A 19,762-nucleotide genomic window follows, 5' to 3' on the forward strand; every position below is an offset into this window, starting at 1 on the left:
CATAAAAGTCATACAACAAAATCTACAAGAGAGTGAAAAAAGAATAAAAGTTACAGAGGAAAAAATCCAAGCTATGGGGCAGAAAGTGGAAGAATATGAAGATATAACTACAATGTTCGTAGAGGCTTTGATATCGCAATAACTAACCTTGAACTCCAATCCGCATCGCATGGCCTGAGATTTCAAAATATTGAAGAAGAAAGAGATAAAGATTTACCTACAAAAATGGCGGAAATGATAGGAGGAATTATGCAAGAGGATCCAGCAGAACTGAAAAGAGAAATAGATGAAGTTTACTGAGTCCAAACTGAATATACAAGATGCCATAATTTACCAAGAGAAGTACATATTAAGTTCTCAAGAAGAGTAATTAAAGACGAGATCATGAGAGTGACAAGAAACCAGAAATTTCAACTTAATGGAAAAGGAATTACAATTCTGAAACAAGTTCCAAAAAGGGTGAGAAAGCAGAAGAGAATATTACTTTATCACAAGTATTTTAATCAAGAAGAATATCGTGTTTAGATGGTTGGTACCAGAGGGCCTGACCCTAACTTGGCAATCAACAAAAGTAATAATTGACAGTGTGGAACTTGCAAGATCTTTTTAGTACGGACCGGACCGGATTGGATAGGATCGGTCAACCTCAGATAGAACGAAAGAGCAGCGATGACATGATGGGGGCTACAGGCGGAGGCGGGGAAGTAATTCCAGAAGCAAAGAAACAACTACCGGCATCACAAGAATTAATTTTAGAAACTAGACTTCGAGAACCAAAGGAAGCAAAAAAATACTATAAATAGAGATGACACACGACTTGAAAATCTTCTCAGTCAACGTAAATGGCTTGAATAATCCGAAGAAAAGAAACCAAATATTTACTAAACTTAAAAAACAAAAAGTGCAGATAAATATTTTACAAGAAGTGCATATTAAAAAAACAAAATGGAGTCTTCTGAATAACTCAAAATTGGGAAAATTATATACTAGTCTGGCAAACCAAAAAAAAAAGGGCATAGCAATGTATATAGATGAACCAATTGAATCCAAAGAAATATATAATGATACAGATGGAAGGATTCTGATAATACAACTGGATCTAGAAACAAAACCTGTTGTAATTGTCTCAATTTATGCACCAAATGATAACCAAAAGCAATTCTATAAAGATCGACATGAAAAAATAAGTGAATTGGCAATTGAAAATATGATAATAATAGGAGATTTTAATGCAATCTCAGATGATCAAATAGATTACATTGGAAAAAGGAAAGAAAAGAAAAGAAAGGTAATTTTACCTGTGACATTTTGGAAAATGAGTACAGAACTATTATTGAAGGATATATGGAGAGAATACCATTTAAAAGATAGACAATATACTTTTTATTGTAACCGACATAAGACTTGGTCCAGGATTGATATGGCCTGGGCCCCAGCACATATAATGGAACAAATTAGTAAAATAGAAATAGAAACAAATACCTGGGCAGACCATAGTCCTTTAGTGATACAGTGGTACCTCGGTACTCAAACGCTTCCTTTCTCGTACATTTCGGATAACGAACAAAATTTTCGGCAAAAATTTGCTTCGGTATCTGAACAAAAATTCAGATACCGAACAGCCAGAGAAAATTTTGTTCATTATCCGAAATGTAATCCCGGCAGCTTCAGGGGACTGAGGAGCTCTCTAAGAGCTCCAAGCTGCAGGAAAGGTGGGGGCTGCTGCAATCTTGGCAGCTTCTGGGGGCTCCTTTCCTCATTGCTTCCTTTTATTACCTGTAAGCAGCTTCAAAAACTTTCTCCTTCCCTGTGGCTGCAACAGCGGCGGCTTCCCTTCCAGTAGCAAGAGCGCCGGGAAGTCACGTAATGAAGGGAAGCTGCTGGAGCGGCAGCAACTGCTGAGAATACATAGATTGAAGCTCTGGAGGAAGATTAGTAATGGTAACCGGTAAAGAGGGAGATGCCCTGTAGGTCGGAGTTGGGTCTGGCTCGGAGGGATCTTCCATCATAATATCTGGCTCCTCTGGACCTAAGCCCTATAGGTTAGGTTGGGGTCTGTTTAGGTTTGGCTCATCCAGAGAGAGCATAGGGACACCAGAGGGAGGCAGTTTAGAGGCCTCTGGAGGGTCTGGGCTAATGTGCACTTGGTACTTTTAAACGTTTAGCCGATTTCTCATGCATCATTTGCAGAGCTTGGCCCCTTCTCTTCTCAGCCCTGGTGGGTTTAGCCATTAAAGGGGCTATGGAGAAAGAGGAGGATGAGGCCTGGGGGATATTTTCAATTTCATTGCCAGTAGGCCTAACCTCTCTGGGACCTTTTGAAGTGCCTCTCTTGGGAAACGAAGTCATGGCCTGAACAAATTACAGGTGCAAGACGTGAGCCAAAAGGAAGGGAGAAGCTCTAAAGGGCAACATTCCCAAGAGGAAGGGGGCCCTGCTCCTAGGACCAGGAGTGTCTGCAGTTCAAAGTCAATCTGGCCGGTACCAGAGTTCGTGCCAATGAGTACAGAAGGGCAGGCCTCGCTAACCTTAACAAGTAAACCAAGGCACACTGGTTTGGAGGCCTAGCCAGGGAGAAAAGGCCTGAGTGGCTCACAGCTTACTCCAGGGCCAAGCAGCGTACTTAATGGCATCAGGTGGGACACGCGTAGGCGATCCGCAAGGGCTGTTTCAATTACTGGTCGCTAAGGGCCTTCGCACCAAAATAAACCGCTCCGATGTCTTTTTTTGCTACAGACGGAGGGAAGACTAAAATCCTGGGGACAGTAACAGTCCCACTCCGCAGGAGGATAAAAGCCCCTTTTTTGTTTAAAAACAGTTCCTTAGCTTGCTGGTAAACCTCCTGGCTGATTAGATTTTTTAAAAAAATACAATCCGGCTGCAGCACGTGCAGGGTGCTTTTACGAGAGCGGCAATAGCCACACTGCCGCTTCTCCCCTGGCGCCGAGCCCAGTAAGGCTGGTGCGAAAACCAGGCACGCTACAAGTAAAAGATAATAGTAAATTTCACTTATCTGGTAAAGAAAGGAATGAAGGGAAGGTGTTATAGAGAGGAGCGAGCCATCCACATGTCCTGCTGGATCGCAGGACCGAGCGAATTCTGGGGAAGGGGCGGATCCAGCAGGCTTTTTTAAAGACTAGGCTCAGTCCTCTGCGGATTGGACAGCGAGCAACCCATGTGACTGCTGGACCCGCTCATTCAGTACGGAGAATTGCGTGGAATATAAAAGACTAAAAAAGGACAAAAAGGATGAAAAAGGGACTAAAGAATAAAAGCCTACTTTTGGCAAAATAATATTTAAAACCCGAGGGGAAACAATAATAATTAAGACTTGGACTGGCTCAACTTGGACATTTAAAATGATGGAGAATATACAATAGTACTCTCCTGTTCTTTTCTTGTTTCCTGTTCCTTTTACTTTCATCTTTTATGTCCTCTTTTCTGGTTCTTTCTGTTATCTAAGCATGGTGAAATGCTAAACTTTCTTCTTCCTCCTCTTGACTTTTTGAGTACTGTACTCCAATTGATATACAGTGGTACCTCGACATACGAGTTTAATTCGTTCCAGACCCGAGCTCGTAAGTCGATCAACTCATATCTGGAACGAATGCCTTTAGACTTTGTTTTTCGTGCCGAGATAACTGGAAGCAAGGAGATTCTTGCGCCATCTAGTGGAAGCTCGGCTCGTATCCCGAATTTGAGCTCGGGTGTCGAACAGAAATTTCACTCCTGTCCCGGCTCGTAACTTGGAATACTCGCATGTAGAGCAGCTCGTATCTAGAGGTACCACTGTACATTGTATTGCATTGTATTGTACTTTATTGATATAAGATTCCTTATTATATTCCTTTTTTCTTTTTATTGCTATAGTGAATAAAATAAGTAAGAGTCTTTGCATAGTAAAATATATAATATTTCTAGTACAATATGCAGTATATAGTAATAATAAAATAATATAAAATAGGTAATACAGTAGTACCCCTAGATACGAGCATAATTCATTCCAGAAGGGAGCTTGTATGTCGAGCAACTCGTATCTGGAACAAATAACTTTAGACTTTGTTTTCCCCTTCCGAGATAACCACAAAGCAAGGATTTTTGCGCCACCTAGTGGACACTCGGCTCGTATCCCGAATTTGAGCTCGGGACTGGAACAGATATTTCTCTCCCCTCATGGCTCGTATCTCGAAATACTCGCATGTGGAGCAGCTCGTATCTAGAGGTACTACTGTAGTTATATCATATTATTGTACAGTAATATATTGTATAATTAATTCCATATAATAAGATTTGCTTTTCTATAATAATTATATAGAACATTTAAAGCTTTGGTGAATTTTATTAAGTAATATTATAGAGAGACATTGTATTATTAAGTATAATAGATATTTGAAATATAAACACACTATTTATTTGTTTGTTTGTTTGTTTGTTTGTTTGAATTGTATGCCAACCCTCTCCGAAGACTCGGGGCGGCTCACAATACAACAATAACACAATACATTACAAATCTAATAATAAAATGTAAAAATCAATTTAAAAACATTAATAAACATAAACAGTGTTATAAAATCCCCAACTTCACAATCATACACATTCAACGCAATCCATCATACAACAGAGGTCGGAAAACACAATGAAGGGGGGGGAGGCAGTTATCCCCACGCTTGGTGACAAACGTGAGTCCTCAGCATTTTACGGAAGGTGAGGAGGGTGGGGGCTGTTCAAATCTCTGGAGGGAGTTGATTTAAGAGGGTCGGGGCCACCACATAGAAGGCTCTTCCCCTGGGCCCTGCCAGTTGACATCGTTTAGTTGACGGGACCCGGAGAAGGCCAACTCTGTGGGACCTAATCGGCCATTGGGATTCGTGCGGCAAAAGGCGGTCCCGGAGGTATTCTGGTCCAATGCCATGTAGGGCTTTATAGGTCATAACCAACACTTTGAATTGTGATCGGAAACTGATTGGCAGCCAGTGCAGGTTGCAGAGTGTTGATGAAACATGGACATACCTAGGGAATCCCATGATTGCTCTTGTGGCCGCATTCTGCACGATCTGAAGTTTCCGAACACTTTTCAGAGGTAGCCCCATATAGAGAGCATTGCAGTAGTTGAACCTTGAGGTGATGAAGGCATAAGTGACTGTGAGTAGTGACTCCCTGTCCAAGTAGGGCCGCAACTGGTGCACCAGGCGAACCTGGGCAAACGCCCCCCTCTCTACAGCTGAAAGATGATGTTCCAATGTTAGCTGTGGATCAAGGACACCCAAGTTTCAGACCCTCTCCGAGGGGATCAGTAATTCCCCCCAAGGGTAATGAACAGACAGATGGAATTGTCCTTGAGAAGCAAAACCCACAGCCACTCCGTCATGTCAGCGTTGAGTTTGAGCCTGTTGACACCCACCCAGCCTCCAGGCACTGGCACATCACTTCTACTGCTTTGTTGACTGGACATGGGGTGGAGATGTATAACTGGGTATCATCAGCATACTGATGATACCTCACCCCATGCCCTTGGATGATCTTACCCAGCGGTTTCATGTAGATATTAAATAGCAGGAGGGAGAGGACTGACCCCTGAGCCACCCTGCAAGGGAGCAACCTAGAGGTCGACCTTTGAACCCCCACTAACACTGTCTGTGACCAACCAGAGAGGTAGGAGGAGAACCACTGCAAGACAGCCTCCCACTCCCAACCCCTCCAGCCGACGCAGAAGGATACCATGGTCGATGGTATCGAAAGCCGCTGAGAGGTGAAGAAGCACCAGAATAGAGGATAAACCCCTGTCCCAGGCCCACCAGAGATCATCCATCAGTGTGACCAAAGCAGTTTTCGTGTTGCAGCCGGACATGAATCCTCACTGTTGAGGGCCTAGATAATCGGCTTCTTCCAAGGACCGCTAGATCTGGAGCAACACCACCTTCTCAACAACTTTCCCCATAAAGGGAAGGTTGGAGACTGGGTGATAGTTATTAAGTATGGCTGGGTCCAGGGAAGGCTTCTTGAGGAGGGGGCGCACGAGTGCCTCCTTGTAGGGATCCGGGAAGGATCCCCCCCCTCAAAGAAGCATTGACAATCTCCTGGACCCAGCTCCATGTCACCTCTCTGCTGGCCGAAACCAGCCAAGAGGGACACGGATCCTGTAGACAGGTGGCGGAACTCACAGCTCCAATGGCCTTGTCTACTTCATCAGGTGTCACCAAGTCAAACTCCTCCCAGACAGATGGACAAAGACAGGCCCCAGTCACCTCGACTGACTTGTTGTCAGTCGACACTGCTATCCAATCGGAGTCGAGGTCTGTCCAGATCTGAGCGACTTTATCAGCGAAAAATGAGTTAAAGTCCTCGACACTGGTCTGCAAGGGCTCCCCAGCCACCCCTGATTAAAAAGGGAGTGGGTCACTCTAAACAGAGCAGCCGGGCGGGATTCGCTGATGTAATCAATGTGACATGATACACACATCTTGCCGCCTTGAGCACCACTTTGTAAGTCTTAATATGAGCTCTTACAAGTGTTCGATCAGATTTGGATTTACTCTTCCTCCATCGCTTCTCTAGACGTGTCTTCTAGCGTTTCAACATCCAGAGCTCCTCGGCAAACCAAGGAGCTCTCCGGGGTCTAGTGCCACAGACAGGTCGCAACGGTGCAATTTGGTCAAGAGCCTCCATCGCAGCCCTATTCCAGGCCACAGCAAGAGATTCCGCCGAGCTGTGTATGAGTGAATCTGGTAAAACCCCAAGCACCTTCTGAAAACCTTCTGGATTCATCAGGTGTCTGGGGCAGAACCACCTAGTCGGTTCCGCCTCCCTGCGGGGAAGGATTGGAGCCTTGAAGTCAAGCCGTAGCAGAAAATGGTCTGACCATGACAAAGGCACAGCTTTTAAGCCCTCTAGTCTCAGACCATTGCTCAACTGCTCTGAGAGAAATATCATGTCAAATCTGATATCAAATATCAGATACTTGAAGGAATATCTTGAGGAACTGAAGTTCATGATTCTTTGGAAAAATATAAGAAGCACACTCAATATGACGAGCATGATGACAGCCACAAAAATAACTAAAAAACAAGCATCTACTTTGTCACTACCAACTCAAGACTCTCCAACACAACAAAGAATGATAGAAGCTATGTTAGTAAAAGAGAAATCAGGTTCACAACCAAACAATTCAAGAAACTCTGATGATGCTGCAGGAATCCATGCAAAGAACAGAGATTTCAATAGAAAACAACAGAAAAAGCTAGGAAACAACACGAAGAAATAAAGGCAAAAATGGAAGAAGTAGAAGAAAAGATGAAAGGAATTGATGAGAAAATTGTGAACATACAACAAACACTATCATTTATCATTCTAACAGTGTCATAATAGTCTAAATCCTATCAGTATTTCAAATTCATGAACTATCCAAATCTTATATTAAACAATTCTTATATATAAATATAATTGTCAACAATTGACCCATTTTCATTATCCAAATCTTATATTAAACAAATGTTATTCAGATATAACAATTGATCCATTTTCATTCTTTCTTATATTCTATTTACTCTATCAATTCGGATAATTCAATTAAAAATGGTTTAAACAAAGTTTTTAAACTAAATAATTGTGCAAATTTTTACACTAAAGTTTTGAGCACTTAATATTCTTATCACAATTAAGTATATTATTTCTAAAAAAGAACTATTAAACTAACTAAAATAACATTCTCTTTTAGTTTGTCAACTATTCCCTTCTCATAAATATATCTCTTCCATCCTCATTTTTTAAAGTTCCTCTTTCTCTTATTTTTACATCTGTACCAACGTCTTGGCCCCCTCGTTCCCTTCCTTCTTTTTCAGTACATTGTTTAGGTCTATGTTCAATTCCTCTAAGACTTTTCTCCTGCTTCCCTTTGCTTTTTCATTCTCACTATAAATCCTAATGTAATAATTATTGATCTCAATATAATAATCAACTTTTCCTTCATTTTCAATATCTTTTCTCTTTTTATCGCTACAATTACCTATGTAATCATCCATTTATCCTTTCTTTTTAGATCTCTTCTCCTTTTATCCTATTCTTGTTTTTCATCCTTTTGATTTCTATCTCTTACCAAAATTATATCCAAAAGTTTATCATAATCCAACTGTTTTTTTATTTTATTTCCACCTGCAATTTCCCTGAAATAACTTTTTAAATCTTCACAAAGTTCTTTAAATAGTCCAGCCAGCTCTTCGTAATCACATATTTCCATCTCATCAAAATCACCACTCAGAAGTTTACAGTCAAATATGAAAATAATATAATTCTTGTTCTCCACCTTATTTAATTCTCCAAATTCAGTTTTTACAATATTCTGCTAGCTTCATCATGTTCTAGGCTGCTTTCAACCTACATATTTTCCACACTGGTATAATTTACATAAAACTCCTGATAGATTCAAATTAGGCAAAAATACAGTAAATATTTCTTTTCTTGCTATTTACAGAGAAGTAAACAACTGTTATTCAAATACAGTGCCTACCATGCTACCACTGCAGTGAATAATTGTTCATTTCTATGAGCAAGATAAAAACTCTCCTTGGGTAGACTTTCGCTACGAGGGCAGTCTTTCTCTCTGTCCATTAAATTGGTGAGATCATTGCTGAAAGAGATCCTTCAGAAAAGTATAAAGTTTATGTATACAAATACTCCTTTATTTACAACTATTTGTTTTGTCTGCTCAAAATTACATTGGCTCTGAAAAAAGCAACATGACTGTTTTTCATACTTACAACCATTACTGCATCCTGATCACATTATGAAAATTCAGATGCTTGGTAACTGGCATACATTTGTGATGGTTGCAGTATCCTGGGGTTATGGGATCACATTTTTTGACTTCTGACAACAAATCAATGGGGAAGCCAGATTTAACCAACAACTAGGTTATCAACTTAACAACTTTAGTGATTTACTTACAGCTGTGGCAAGAAAGATGGGGTATAATCAGTGAAGGGCTATCAAAAATTTTACTACCACACTGTGGGCGTGGCTTATGCAGGACGCTCTGCATTTTCTTTCAACATCTTTCAGTGCACCAGCCCACCCTGGGTGTAACTCATTTAAAATGGGGTATAACTCATCTAACAACTGTTGTTTAGCAACAGAATCACAAGGACTACCTGCATAAAAAAAAAAAAGATGCCTATTGCAAGTTTGCTGCTAATTACCTTCAAGAACTCCTCTTACCATTTAATAGTATCAACAGAAATAGTTTAGTTCACTCTTCTGCCAGAACACCTCCCAGATATGTAGGCATATTAATTCCACATCTTAATATAGCTACTATAGCTGTGCTGCAGGGAAGTTTTAATAATATACATTTTATTAAACATTTATGTGGCTCTAAGAGTCACCTTTACAATACATTTTATTGCTAATTTAGCAGGATATGTAGAAAGAAATTATTTTCTCTCTTTATAAATAGACTGAAAACATCAAATTTCTCTTTGTTGACTCTGCTGTAAGCTGATAGAGGCAGAGTCATTACTTAACCAGATCACTGGAATACTGTACCCTTAAACTTATATTAAAAGGCAATATGGGAACATTATCATTTAATTTATAAGTAGTTTGTTTTTTTCTATCCTGTTATGAATTTAAGTTGACTGTACCTGTGAAGCTTATTTATTCAGGATTTGTTTATAAATTTGTACGTCTTTTACTCTTTTTGCAATTGTCTGTGTGAGTATATACTGTAAACGCATATATAAACATACATGTGTGTGTGTATACCCAAAAATGTATATATGCATGTATGTATGCATGTATAGATTTTCCATATTTGAATATTCCAGATTTAACAGAAAAAATATATATTTGTGTGTATGTATGTGTATATATATGTACGTACGTACATACGTGTACAAACAGCTTGTTTTAGTGATACTAGCTTAAAGATACTTATAGTAATTTTATTAAAGATTATAATTGCAATAATTAATAATGCAAATTTTTGACCATTATAGAATTGAATATTAAAAACTGGAAATTATTATACTTAGCAAGTGTCAAGCTGAGAAGCGAAATCTGTATTTTTAAAGTGTTCCAGTTGAAGAATGATACTTTAGTTTACTATAGTCTTTTGAGAGTTGAGGCCTGAGAATCGTGTTATAACAAACTTTTGTAGACTACAGCCACAAGAGTTGATTTACAATTAACTAAGTTATCATATATTTGCATGTTAGACTTCTATCCATCTCAAGCAATCTTACAGGGTAATTCTATTCTCCTTCATTAGGATGCTAAGAAATCCAGCAGAACCAAAGAGAAGACAAGGTACAAAGATGTAAATGGCTAAGCTTGTACAACATTCTGACAACCATATTTAGACTACAAGTCAGCCTATATGGTTAGTTTAGGGAGTGTCTAATGCAAACTCAGAAAGTAAACTAACAGTAAATTATGATTCAATTTATAACAAATATGCTCATTATGCATCATTTCTTTCATGCTGGTTAAACATTACAATAAACATAAGTCGTCTTATTTTTTGGTTTCTTTTGGAAAGAAAATTTTGACGCACTCAACAACTGACCAAAAATATACTATTCAGACGCCGCCATTTTTTACCCTTTGCGCACGCGCAAAAACCTTCTGCGCATGCGCAAAGCAAAACTGAAATGGCGGTGGTGCTGCCGCTACGGGCTCTCAGATGATCGGCAGACAAGCCCGAATCGGGAGCATTTCACCACTGGATGGACGTACAAGTCCCAGGTAGGACGCGCGTCTCACGATGGGATGCAACTTGGCGGTGGCAGATGGCAAGGGGCGGAATGGGCCGCCAGACGCGCTTCCTACCTGACACTTGTAGCTCCGCCGGGTTCCCCGCGTTAGTGTCCAGGGAAGGATGTCCGTTGTAAAAGAAAACTTCTCGCGAGTTCAGCCAAACTTCTCGAACTCGCGAGAAGTTTCCTTTTGCAATGTCCTTCCTTTCGTGGACCCAACGCCGAGGAACGCGAGGAGCTACAAGTGTCGGGTAGGACGCACGTCTCGCAGTGGATTTGGCGGAGGCAGGCGGAGCGGGGTGGGCAGCGAGACACGCGTCGTACCTGGGATTGTAGCCCCGTAACGTTCCCCAGAGAGGCAGCAAGCGAGAGGCCAATGCGCGCAAGTCCCACGGGACTGGCTTGGCTCCTCGGGGCTCTGCCTCCAGCGGCATTTTGAAACGCGCTCCTGCCTAAGAGGAAGAGAGCCACGATCCCTGCCTCGCCGCAGGAGCGCGTTTCAAAACGCCGCAAAAAGAGCGGCTCCTGGCGTGTCCCGTCCCCCCCCCCCCGGTTTCCCGTACAGTAGGGGGGCATTTCAGCGCATGCCTGATTGGCCTTATTATGGGGAGGTATTATCGGGAAAACAGGTACACGATCTGGTTGTAGCTTATTATTTGTGGTTGGGTTATGGTTTGCCGTGCATCCAGGCTCAGAAAATCAGATTAAAAATATATTATTAAGCATTATAAATACATTGTGAACGTAGATGTGAACACAATCAGGAAATAAAACTCAAGTGTCATTGCTGACTCGCTGTGGACGTTTCCTTACAATCAGACAACCGAAATTAGGGAAGAGGGAGGAAAAGTATAGGAATGTGAGGGAGGTTCTGGGAGGAAATTGAGGTAATGCAAGTGAGCCAACTGAACCCTTGGACAGATCCAACGTCCTAAGGTCAAACATATATTTACAGGTGAAACTCGTGCAAAAGTTCATTTATTTCAGTAATGCAACTTAAAAGGTGAAATGTAATATATGCCACACTGCATTGATGCAGTAGTTGCTGCAGAAGGGGCCTAAATCAAGTTCTGAGTACATATGCATGCTTATACTTCTCAGAAGTCTGATATTATTCTATGTACAATATTGTTTTATTGATCATCTGTAATTTCTTTTTTTCTGATCTGTACCCCAGAATCACCACAATTATGACAAATTACGGCTTGAACTATCTCGCTTTGCATGTAAAATGAGTCTCTTATACATTACGTTTCACCTTTTAAGTTCCATTACTGAAATAAATGAACTTTTGCATGATATTCTAACTTTTGAGTTTCACCTGTATATTGGCAAAATTATCCCCTCTCCCCTCCCTTTAATGGTCCTTACAACTCATCTTATGTTAAGCAAGGAAATTATAGTATCAGCTGGGAATACAGTATATAGATTCTGCATTTGCCACTTTCACAGTCTCAAACTCTCCATAATAACAAATTGGGAACTTTCATACAATCTGCTTCCATAAATTGTGTGCAAGATACAAAGATTGAGCCATAAACTGGAGAAACAAAGCTGCTCAATTGCCTATTTCAATTTTTTCTCCCTTGTTTACCCCAAGATAAAATAAACTTCATCCTTTCTTAAAAGCTCATTTGCATTTTGCATATGATTTCTTTCAAATCAGAATTGTGTGGTCCCATTTAGATTTGTCGGCATGAATATTTTCAAGATAGGAAAATACAACCCAGACTATAAACAAGTATTCCATGGAAACTTTCCATGTCTTCTAAACAGGATGGACGTAGATTAGGGGTGGGTTGCTTATCTTTTCCTACTGATGTGCTGCGTGTGCATTGTGATGTTTCACGCATACATTCCCAGCCCAATTTTGCTTCTGCGCATGTTCAGAGAGCTGAAAATCGTGGAAAATAGGAAAAGATGATGCACATGGACTGGCAAAGACCAGTGCTATCATGCCAGAATTATGCAAACAGGCCGCTGCTGGAGCGGTGCACAGGTAGGAACCCACCACTGGCATATATTCACTTCAGTGGTGGAGCACTATGCCTCTGAGTATCAATTGATATAGAACAGGAGTAACTGGCATATTCTGCTTTTGAAGTTTCCTAAGAATGCTTATCTAGGCCTCAAGACTTTGTCTGTCATGGCTCCTCTTATGTACACTGAGTGGTTCTCTCTACATCATTTTCCCCTTTTCTACATGACTAAATAGGAAGTTTGGAAGTAAGTAGACCACGATCAGTGAAGTAAATTTTCTTTAAAAATGTAATTTTTCCTGTTTAGAATTGAAAAAAACTGTGCCATTTACCAGTGGGTCATTATCACCAATATGTCATGAAATACTGCCTATATTCATGGTGTAATGCCTTCCCTAATAACTCACGTCCATTTTTCATAGTTTATGTGCCCATAATAGGGAAATAGCTTATCTTTATGGTTTTTTTATATAAGAGATATTTCCAGTGTCAATTGTTATGAAATAAGAGCAAAAAGCTGCTATTATATCTATGATCGATTTTAAGACTTTCCACTGGCATGTAGTTGGCCACTGTAGGAATTTATCATGTTTCCAATTTTATTATTTATTTATTTGTTTGTTTTGTTTGTTTAGGCAGGCTTATATGCCGCCATACTCCCATAGCTCACAGCTAAATAAACATAAAATACAATAAATAATACAATTTAAAAAGTACAAAACAATTTAAAACCCACAATGCATACCCAAAACAGGTAAAAAGCCCACACATATCTTTCCTGGCATACCATTGCTGGTTTCCTGGCATACCATTGCTCAATGAACCCTGGCCTGCCGTAAAAGCCAGGTCTTCATAGCTTTTCATAAGGCCAGTAGGGTGGGGGCAGTCCAGATCTCAGGAGGTAGCTGGTTCCAAAGAGCCAGAGCAGCCACAGAGAAGGCCTTCCCCCACAGGCCCACCAGCCAACACTGTTTAACTGACAGGACCCTATCGGTTTCTGGGAGCTATGCAGTAAGAGGCGGCCTCAAAGGTAGTCTGTCCCTAAGCCATGTAGGGCTTTAAAGGTGATAACCAACACCTTGATTTGTGTCCAGAGACTAATCGAAAGCCAGTGCAGACCGATGAGGATTGGTACAGTGTGGATATATCTAGATGCACCCACAACAGCACGCATGGCTGTGTTCTGGATCAGCTGCAGTCTCCAAATGCTCTTCAAGGGTAGCCCCATATAGAGTGCATTGCAATAATGCAATGAGGTGAGGTGACAAGGGCATCAGTGAAGGTGAGAAGAGCTTCCTGATCCAGATACGGTCGCAATTGGTGTACTATATGCATCTGTGCAAAGACTCCCCTAGCCCGGTGATGGTGAATCCTTTTACCCTTGGGTGCCGAAAGAGTGTGCCTACACGCTGTCACAGGTGAGTGAGTGCCCACACCCATAATTCAGTGCCCTAGGAAGGCAAAAAAACAGCTTCCCCCGCCCCCTAGAGGCCCTCTCAAGGCCACAAATGGCTTGTGTCCCAATTTTTGGTGGGCCCAGTAGGCCTGTATTTCATACTCCAAAGGCTTACCTGGAGCCAGGTGAGGGTATAAAACGCCTGCCCTATCCCCCCCGAAGGCTCTCTGGAAGCCAAAAAATGCCCTCACAGAGCCTCTGTGTGAGCCATAAATTAGCTGGCCGGCACACACATGCACGTTGGAGCTGAGCTAGGGCAGTGGCTCACGTGCCAGCAGGTTCACCATCACTGCCATAGCCACAGCTGTCAGATGTTGATCTAATCTTAGCTGTGGATCTAGGAAAATGGTAAATTGTGAACTCGTTCCCTCCCTCTCACAGATATGGACAATTGATGGAATCTTTCGGAGACAGTGCCCCCAGCCATTTGGTCTTGTAAGGTTGAATTTGAGCCTGTTAACTCCCATCCAGGCCCTTTTTTTTTTTACTTCATCCCTTTTTCTTTTTTTTTATTTAAAAAAAATATTAAATTTTATTACAACAAACAAAAAAATACTTAAAAGAAAAAGTGCCAAACATCAATAAAACCCCACCACCATTTAGGGGGTTAAATTATTTGCAATAAGTTTCAATTTCTTCCTTAGCTCCGGTTCACATTTCTTTACATACAAAAAGTGATTGGAATTTATTTTTCACATTGTCGTCATAAATTCTACTTAAGATATAATTTTTCACCTTATTCCATCCTGCCATCAGCTTCTCCAATTTATTTCATCAAAGTTATTTAATGTTATTTCCCTAATTTCGAAGTGGATGTGGTCCACCATGTACCACTACCAATTCTGGATTGTCCATTTATTGCTATCCTTCCACCCTAATACCACTACTGCTTGAGCGCTTTCCAAAGCTGCTGTTTTGATTTCTTTAAATTCTCATAATTCCCCATATTTAACTAGTATTGCTAATTCTTTCGTAATTATCCAATTAATGTTTAGCATATTATTTATTTCATTCTATACTTCCTTCCAAAATTTTTGAACTTCACATTCCCAGAGCATATGCATAAAAACTCCTTTTATTTGGCAACCATGCCAGCAATTTCCTTTCCCTTTCCTCTGGAAGTGTGCTAGTTTTACTGGTGTGAAATACCATTTATGTAAAATTTTCCTTCTCATCTCTCTAATTCTTATATTCTTTATCTTATGTATATTTTCTACTACTTCTTCCATCTCGCTTTCATTAATCCGTAATTCATTTTGCCAGTATCTTGTTAGGCCTTTAATCACTTCCACTTGTAATAAAATGCTATAAATATTACTAGCCTGTCCTTTTGAATCATTAATCTTTTCTTTCAATATTTTCTCTAGACAGTTTTCTTCTCTCAAAAATGCTTCTTTATTCTCACTTTTATTCAAATATTTACATATTGCATTAATCTGCAACCATTTTTGTTGGCCCAACCACCATTCGAAGCGAGTTCTATTAACTCTTCCATCTGTCTCATATAATTGTTCTATTCTCATTATACCTTTGTCATTTAATTCCTTTATAACACTACCTAGGTTAACATCATTATTTATATTCAAAACATGCAACGTTGATAATTTTGAATTCCTGTTTGCTAATTTCCCTTGCCATTTTGACCAAATATCTAAGGCTGCTTTCAAAGGATCGGCTAATCTATTGATTTCTATTTTACTCCATTTTAAAAATAAAATATCTTTATTTTTAATATTATTAATCTCCCTTTCAAGTTTCACCCACTTCTTTTCTGTCAATAATTGTAATTCCATTAATCTTTCTATTTGAAATGCTTCTCTATATAATTCTAAGCTCAGGCACCCCCATCCTCCATCTTTTTCTCTGGCAATCAGCCATCGTTTCCTTGTTCTAGGTTTTTTATTTCCTTCAATCCAAAAATTCATTTTATTATCCCATTTCCTTAATTTTACTCCTGGGAAGGTACCTGGTAAAACTTGGAATAAATACATCATTTTTGGAAAAATCATCATTTTAAGGGATTTTTTTTTCAAACTTTTATCTTTCCACTTTTTAATATGCTTTTGCATTTTTTTCCATATTAAATTGTAATTTACCTCAGCAATTTTATTTGGGTTTTTGAATAACCAAATTCCTAAATATTTCATTTTTTTTACATCCTAATTTCAATCCTGAAATTTTTCGTATCTCAATTTGCTCTTTGGGACCTGTATTTAAACAAATTATTTCTGATTTCTCAATATTAATTGAAAGATCTGATTGGTCTTTAAATTCCTGAAGTAAAACCATTATTTTTTTCATCATTTCAATGGGGGTTTCAGACAATATTATGGCATCGTCTGCAAAAAGATTTAATTTCAATTCAAGTTTTCCAATTCGGTAACCCTTCCAGTCCTTATCATTTCTAATTTTATTTGCTAGAACCTCAATTGCCTTTGCGAACAACATGGGGGAAAGTGGGCACCCCTGCTTAGTTCCATTTTGAATACAGTGGAACCCCGACATAAGAGCTGCTCTACTTAAGAGCAACTCGAGATAAGAGCTGGGAGGGGAGAGATATTTTTGTTCTACTTACAAGCCCAAATTCGAGATACAAGCGCCAAGGAGCTGTCTCCTGAAGCCAAACGCTAACTTCCGCGTTCGGCTTCAGGAGACAGCTGCGAAGCGGCGCGCGTGTTTTAAAAGGTTGCAGCCGGCCTGGGGGGCTCGGGGGGGGGTGCTTGCAGCTTTCTTTCTTGCTCTTTTTCTTTCTCTCTTTTACCTTCCCTTCTATTTCTTCTTTTCTTTCTCCTTCCCACCTTCTTCCCTCCCTCCCTCCCTTCACTCATTCCTCTCTTACTCTCCCCTTTCATAAGTTTCCTTGCTTCCTTCCTCTGTTCCTGTCCCTTCCCCCTTTCTTTCTTTCTTTCTTTCTTTCTTGCTTTCTTTCTTGCTCTTTTTCTTTCTCTCTTTTACCTTCCCTTCCTCTATTTCTTCTTTTCTTTCTCCTTCCCACCTTCTTCCCTCCCTCCCTCCCTTCACTCATTCCTCTCTTACTCTCCCCTTTCATAAGTTTCCTTGCTTCCTTCCTCTGTTCCTGTCCCTTCCCCCTTTCTTGCTTTCTTTCTTTCTTTCTTGCTCTTTTTCTTTCTCTCTTTTACCTTCCATTCCTCTATTTCTTCTTTTCTTTCTCCTTCCCACCTTCTTCCCTCCCTCCCTCCCTTCACTCATTCCTCTCTTACTCTCCCCTTTCATAAGTTTCCTTGCTTCCTTCCTGTTCCTGTCCCTTCCCCCTTGCTTGCTTGCTTGCTTGCTTGCTTGCTTGCTTGCTTGCTTGCTTGCTTGCTCTTTTTCTTTCTCTCTTTTACCTTCCCTTCCTCTATTTCTTCTTTTCTTTCTCCTTCCCACCTTCTTCCCTCCCTCCCTTCACTCATTCCTCTCTTACTCTCCCCTTTCATAAGTTTCCTTGCTTCCTTCCTCTGTTCCTGTCCCTTCCCTCTTTCCTTCCTTCCTTCCCACCCTCCGTCCATTCATTCACCCATTCCTCTCTTGATCGCTTAAAGCCGGTCCCTGGTGCAAAAAGGGTTGGGGACCTCTGTCCTACAGGATTGGGTGGCAGAGAAGTTGAACATATGTAAATTTAAAAGTTTAAGAAAGTTTACAAGTTAAGTGAAAGAAACTTCATTATTCATTTATATGTACATGTACATTTCTTCATTAAAAACATGTCTTTCTGCATAATTTAGACTAACTTTGTGAGTTTTTTGAGGGCTGGAACCAATTAAAATTATTTACATTAATTCCTATGGGGAAAAGTCGTTCGAGATAAGAGCTGCTCGACTTAAGAGCCCAGGTCCGGAACGAATTAAACTCGTATCTCAAGGTACCACTGTATTAACTTTCTCTGTTCTATTTCCATTTGCCCTAATGTAGGCCATATTATCCTTATAAATTTCTTTTATATTTTGACAGAAATTTTCTCCCATATTTAATTCCTTATAAAGTTGAAACAGGTAATTATGATTAACTTTATCAAATGCTTTATACACATCTAACTTTAAGACACATAATTTATTTTTGGTAGTGGTAGCATGGTGTAACACATTAACAACATTTCTAATTGGTTCATAAATTTTCCTTCCTTTAACAAATCCATATTGGTCTTCACCAATTATTTTTGGTAAGATACTCTCTATCCTATTTGCTGTAATTTTCATAAATATTTTATAATCCTGGTTTAGTAAACTGATGGGGCGATAGAATCCCGGATCTAACAAATCCCGATCTGGTTTTGGGATAGTAATAATCTCGGATGTCTTTCATGACTGTGGAATATTAATGGTTTGAAGTATGTTATTAAATAATTTCTCCAAATACGGTAATAATTGAATCACATAAGTCTTATAGTATTCCCACGTAAGTCCCTCTGGGCCTGGAGCTTTAGCAGGTTTCAACCCATTAATAACTCTAATAATTTCATCATTTGTTATTTTCCCATTTAATATTTGTTTGTCTTCTTCGGTTAGTTTCTCCTTAACCTCTATAGTTTGCAGAATGACCTGATCTTTTTAATATAACTTTTCATAAAACTCTTTCATTATTTTTTGCAATTCATCATTACTATGTTTTATTACACCTTTTTAATCCTTTAATGCAGCGATGCAAGATTTTTCTTTTCTTTTTTTAAAATAATTTGCCATTTGTTTCATTGATTTATTCCCATATCCCATAATTTTTCTGCTTTACAATCAATCTCATTTTATTCCATATTTGTTCATCCATAAGTCTCAGTTGCTTCTTTTTAATTTTTAATAAATTATTCCACTCCTATTTCTTGTGATTCTCAATCTTTCTTGAGTTAACTCTATTTCTTTAATTAGCTTTTTCCTTTCTACCTCGCATTTTTTTAAAATATAGATTTCAGTACTAATACAATTCCCTCTCCTAAAGGCCTTATGTGCATCCCAAATTATTGATTGCTTCATATTTCCCATATCATTTATTTTAAAATATTCAGTCAATTCTTTTTGGAGTTTCAATTTATCTTCTTCTCTTACCGACACAAGAGGATTATATCTCCATGTTTTTTGTTTATTATTTAAATAAAATACAATCACTGCTAATAATGGGGCGTGGTCTGATAACCAAATGCTTTCAGTTTCAGCTCTTTTAAGATATGGATTCCCAGTTTTATTCATTAATATATAATCAATGCAGCTAAACTTATTGTGCCTAGCTGAATAAAACGTACCTCTATTTGTCGCTTCGGCATGAAGATCCAACATACCTAATTTATTTAAAGGCAAATTATTTTTTCCTTGTTTCCCTGCTATCAATTCAATATTAAAATTACCTGCCAGAATCACTATGCCTTCTGCAAAGTTATTCAATTTGCACTTTGTATTTAATATAAATTGCTTTGTATTTGTGTTTGGGGTGTAAATTACTGCCAATGTTATTACCTTATTATTCATTTTTCCTTTAGTATTCCCCCTAGATTCATATATCCTTCCCCAGTCCTTATAATTAGTTAATTTATCTTCTCTTTTTCTCCCTTTATGTGTTTCTGATAAAAATAAGAAATCTACTTTTTTGTCCCT

General features: G+C 39.3%; 1 protein-coding gene and 1 long non-coding RNA gene across 9 annotated transcripts in view; one reads left to right on the forward strand and one right to left on the reverse strand.

Moving 5' to 3' along the window:
• LOC139153476 (uncharacterized) overlaps positions 1–10,893 on the reverse strand; it is a 40,110-nt gene extending 29,217 nt beyond the window's left edge. Inside the window, exons 1-3 of one of the 4 annotated variants that reach the window (XR_011556836.1) lie at positions 10,559–10,808; positions 8,754–8,862; positions 8,504–8,635 (exon numbers count right to left, since the gene is read on the reverse strand). This is a non-coding gene — a long non-coding RNA (uncharacterized lncRNA). The other 3 variants (XR_011556835.1, XR_011556837.1, XR_011556838.1) reach the window with 3 other exon arrangements.
• Positions 10,610–19,762, forward strand: part of PLEKHM1 (pleckstrin homology and RUN domain containing M1) — a 58,267-nt gene continuing 49,114 nt past the window's right edge. For 3 of the 5 annotated variants that reach the window (XM_070727448.1, XM_070727447.1, XM_070727454.1), the window contains exon 1: positions 10,610–10,737. The gene's annotated coding sequence lies outside the window, so the exon portion shown is untranslated. Of the gene's footprint in view, positions 10,738–10,936; positions 11,000–19,762 lie in introns of those variants that run through there. The other 2 variants (XM_070727449.1, XM_070727451.1) reach the window with 2 other exon arrangements.

This window comes from Erythrolamprus reginae, chromosome Z (genome assembly GCF_031021105.1).
Source record: "Erythrolamprus reginae isolate rEryReg1 chromosome Z, rEryReg1.hap1, whole genome shotgun sequence".
Lineage (NCBI taxonomy): Eukaryota > Metazoa > Chordata > Lepidosauria > Squamata > Dipsadidae > Erythrolamprus > Erythrolamprus reginae.